The sequence below is a fragment of the Gekko japonicus genome, unplaced genomic scaffold, assembly GCF_001447785.1.
Source record: "Gekko japonicus isolate JY-2015 unplaced genomic scaffold, Gekko_japonicus_V1.1 scaffold3797, whole genome shotgun sequence".
NCBI classification, from domain to species: Eukaryota; Metazoa; Chordata; class Lepidosauria; order Squamata; family Gekkonidae; genus Gekko; species Gekko japonicus.
Genome location: NW_015168774.1, coordinates 93,455 through 98,550, shown reverse-complemented (window position 1 = coordinate 98,550; position 5,096 = coordinate 93,455). Strand labels below are relative to the sequence as shown.

Genomic DNA, 5,096 nt, shown 5'->3' with positions numbered 1-5,096 from the left:
TCTGTGGCCTCATGGAAACCCTGTTCCATCTGGTAGCAGGGGTGCCCTAAGGTCAGTTTCATTGCATGGCTATTCACTACTGAGTGAAAAAAGTCTCTATAAAAACTGACAGAGGTCTTCAGTGAATCAAAAGAACTCCCCCCAAGTCCAAAAAGTCTGCTGCATGCCCTACAAACACAACGTATATCAAGTACAAAATACTGCAAAAATCTGATTTAATATATCACATATAAATGCAACAACTACCAATTGTTTAAAAATATTCAAAACTGTATAGCACAAAAGAGCCAAAAGGCAATTAGCCTTCCTCAGGCAATTAGCCTTTCTCAGCCGCACAGAGAAGAATGCCATAAGCAGCCTGAAAAATAACCCAGATATTATAATAAAGCAAGCTGACAAGGGAGGAGCCATTGTCATAATGGACAAGACAAACTACACACAAGAAGCTGAACAACAACTCTCGAACACAAGTTTCTGCAGGCCACTGTCCTCAGATCCCACACATGAATACCAGCAAGAACTCAACAAAATCATGAAAAAAGTACCAGCACACATACAGGAACAAATGTATATGGACACACTCCAAGAACCTCTGTCGGGCACTTTCTACCTCTTGCCAAAGATAAATAAATATGGGAACCCTGGACGTCCCATTGTCTCAAGCATAGGCACCATCACTGTAGGAGTATCAGGATATATGGACTCCATCTTGAGACTATACATTATTAATACCCCCAGCTATGTCTGTGATACCACAGACTTCCTGAGAAAACTGCATTCCATTGACCATATCCCAGAAAAATAGCCTTCTAGCCACCATGGATGTTGAGTCTCTGTACACCAGCATACCCCATAAGGATGGACTACAAGCCATTAGAAACATCATCCCTGACAACAACACAGAAGATCTTGCCACTGAACTCTGCATGTTTATTCTCACCCACAACTACATCAGGTTTGGTGAGAACTTATACCTCCAAATCAATGGCACAGCCATGGGCACCCACATGGCTCCACAGTATGCCAACATTTTCATGGTGGATCTAGAATAGCATTTTCTGAACTCCTACCCATTGGCACTTCTCCTTTACTTGAGATTCATTGATGACATTTTTATTGTCTGGACCCATGGCAAAGAAACCCTCAAGAGATTCCACCAGGCTTTCCACAACTTCCACCTCACCATCAATCTGTCTATGAATTACTCTACACAAGAAATAAACTTCCTGGACACCATAGTACAGATACATGAGGGACACAGAAGTACCACATTATACCAGAAATGAACATATTTGCATGCCTCCAGCTACCACCCCAACTACATCAAACAATCCATTGTGTATAGCCAAGCCCTACACTATAGTCACATCTGCTCCAACCCCTCAGACAGAGATACTCACCTGAAGGATCTGCAACAGGCATTTTTGCAACAAGAGTATCCTCCTGATATGGTGAGAAAGATGACTGGAAAAGCTAGAATGATATCGAAGGACAGCTTGTTACAAGACAAGCCCAAGCAGAATAACAACAGAACACCTACAGCTCACAACTCAAGCCAGTTCAACGTATTATTAATTACCTACAACCCATGATGGATAGTGACAAGGGCACTGGGGAAGGCATCCTTTTCTTGCTTACAGACAGCTTGCTAACCTAAAACAACTTTTCACCCGCAATGACAAAACTACTTAACACTAACATGGACTCTGGTACCAAGGCCTGCAACAAACCAAGATGCCAACTTTGCTCTCATATGCATCCTAGCAACACCATAAGTGGACCCAGCAACATCAGCCATACCACCTCAGGTTCATATTCCTGCTCATCCTCTAATATGATTTATGCCATCACGTGTAAACAATGCCATTCCACTCTCTACATTGGACAAATAGGCCACTGCCTTCAACAAAGGATTAATGGACATAAGTCTGACATTAGGAACCACAACACTCAAAGAACAATGGGGGAATATTTTAACCTTCCAGGACATTCAGTTGCTGACTTAAAAGTAGTAGTTCTCTTGCAAAGGAATTTCAAAGAGAGCTAAGGAGGAGAGACTGCTGAATTGCTGATAATGAAGCTCAAGACAATGTATCCACCTGGACTGAATCGAGACCTAGGTTTCCTGTGTGATTACCAATGCTGATTTCTCCATGCCTATTACCCCTTGCATATCTCACCTAAATCCAATCATACCTGCTATTGTTATTCACCTGCTATTGTTGTTTGCCTGCTAATGTCATTCAGCATCTGAAATCACTCCACTTATCCATAAATAGCACAGATGGACTCCCGTTCTAGCTGTATCTGAAGAAGTGAGCAGTGACTCATGAAAGTTCATACCCTACCACATGTTTTGTTAGTCTTTAAGGTGCTACTGGACTCTTGCTCTTTTCTACAGCCTTCCTCAATGGCAGGGGAAGAATCTCCTGTTCCCTCCTGTGCCATTTTAAAGAGGAGGCATCCCTGTGGTGAATTCAGGGACACAGTCATGTCAAGTTTTTTTTTTTGTAATAGTCTTTTTATTAGTTTCAGCAAAACAACATAGAAACAATACACACAGACAACAAAAAAAACCCTAACAGATGGATGTAAATAATTTAGATACCTTTACAAGATTATACCATAACTGATATCCCTCTTTTAACTAGTACTTCTCCAGAATATATTCCTTAACTGCGCATCTTATAACCAATTACTCCTTTACTATATCTCATTTCCCTTCCGCATGTTCAGCAACATAAGAGTTAATCAAAAATTTTCTCTATCTGCACTACCCCAACAACTTAAATTCTATTAACTTCATGACAATTCCTCCTTTTTAGTAATTCTTGCGTACAACAAACTAAATCCATATGCTTATTTGTAATGGAACTTTTTTCTTTTATTTTATTTTTACCTTCCTTTCTTTCTTTAATTTTTTATTTTTAAACAGACTAATTTCCTCCCTATTACAGATCTGGGCTATCCTGTATACAATCAATTGCCCCGTCTATTACCTCTAGACTCCCAATTAATTTGTACTACACACAACTACCTTGCTCACCTTCAACTGTTCCAATCTTCCTCACATATCACAATCTAATACCACCTACGAATATCCATAAAGAGATACACCCCTTGCCCCTTGTTTCCCCTTCCTCTATCCGTTTCTTCTTTTTCTCTTTGTACTTCTTTTAGGTGCCTAAAATTCTTAAATTCCCTTGTTCTTAGGGTCCGACTTCGCCAAGTCCCAGCCCATGGGTGTATCTTCTTTCTTTTATAACATTGAAAGTTCTTTTTGAATTTCTTAAGTCCATTCTTTTCTTTCCTTTGGGTTTTTAAGCTGTAATCTTTTCTCAGTTGCTCCTTCTGAATGTCTTTTAAGTTCCTAGGTTTTTTGCGTTCATGTAGCTTTAAATCTTGAAATTGAGCTCACGTCTCCTCTGCAGTATTCTTCTCCCTTATGTAACGTTTGAATCTCCTTCCTGCTTTTCTTTCTTTTGTCTCTCTCTTTTGGCTTTTCTGATATATTTTAAGTCCTGGACGCTTCCCTTTCTTAACCTGACTCCTCGTCAACAGTTCATAGTCCTGCAATATATCCTCTGTGTGCAAAGCTTGGACAGCTGGAGGCTCCTTCTCCTGATCTAGCTCATGCTGTTTCAGGGCAGGTGAAAGTCGTTCCATCCCCTCCTTATTTTCTCCCTCCCCCTGAGGGTGCTGTTGTCTTTCAAATAAGTTTTTTAATGTTGTTGTTACTGCTGCTGCAACCGATTGCTTAATGGATTGCTTTATAGATTCTTCCAAGCGAAGTTTAAACTGTTCCATATTAAAGTCTGTTATTTGTAAGATTATCTCCGATTCTTTCTCTACCTCCATTTCTGCCGCCGCCGCCATTTTCTCTCTTTACTTGTTACCGATTCAGAGTTGGTCCTTAGAGCTTACAGCATCATTAGCCTCAGATTCATTTCCACTATTCTTTTCGCATTTCATTTCACAGTCCTCCGCCTTTCTCAGCTAGCTTTTTATAGCCCTCTATACGTTTATTCTTACCCCGTCTTCATTTCTTCCATCTTTCCTCTCACTTTCCACAGCCGCCTACAAAATAGTTGAGGTATTCCAAGTGGGGTATATCCCTCGCTCTCCTTGTCTCTCGCTGAGATGTGCAGCCGCAAAGACAAACAGACGAAATTCTTCTTGTTAAGGCATCAAAAAAAAAGGCTTTAAAAAGGTTGGTCGCTGCTATTGAACACGTTGCCGTGTTCCTCCGACCTCGTCTCTGCTTCGGGGCAGCTGGCTACACCCCCCGCGATTCGCCATCAGTGGGGGGGCAGTAAGCCCCCTACAACTTCCTCTCCCTCCAGGAGTGAAAGCGGGGCTCAACCGCCAAAGCGGAGAGCCCCAAAAAGACGTGGGGGAGCCGGTTGGCTTGGCGCTCGTCCAAGACCCGACCGTGCCGCAGCGCCGACAAACCGGAAAATCTAGGACAGTCATGTCAAGTTGAGACTCAGATGGACGAAGTTGTCACAGCAAGACACAGGAACAGAGAGGGTCCAAGCCTATAAAGGGCTTTGCACATAATATCCAGTGTGATTTATGTGGCATCAAATCACTACACAACACTCTCTTTATCTCTGAGAAACACAGTGAGTCTCCACTGAAAGAGCGGGACTCTTTGTGCAGCACAGAAGTCTTTTTCTGACACAAGCACAGACAAAATCCAAACAGGAAAGCAAAAATTATTTTGACACTGGGAGATGTTTATTTTCACATTTCACCAAATTATTTAAGGGTGCCTTTTCAAAACCACTACATGAAACTTAGTTCTCATTAACGAGAACATTCGTTTCTTCAAAGCAATGTTTTAACAGTCTAAGGTAAAAATACTCAGTATAAAACTGCTCTATCAGGCAAGAGATTATTCTTGAAGCAGAATTTCACCCACTCATCATAGGACTGAAAGTATAGTTTGCTACAGCAGTCACCCTCTAGAGCACAGAGATTTTTGCAAGGGATATTAGCACACAGAAGGATTGGCTTTATGCCACAAGAACAATCCTGCCAAGGATCTGTCACATCTAACTGAGAAGAGTGTACCATGCTGACATCCAGAAAAC

The 5,096-nt window shown here is 41.5% G+C and overlaps 1 protein-coding gene across 1 annotated transcript in view; it reads right to left on the bottom strand.

Moving 5' to 3' along the window:
• LOC107114235 (dynein heavy chain 9, axonemal-like) overlaps positions 1–5,096 on the bottom strand; it is a gene marked incomplete at its 3' end in the record, with an annotated part of 87,112 nt that overhangs the window by 18,411 nt on the left and 63,605 nt on the right. The window lies entirely within an intron of this gene.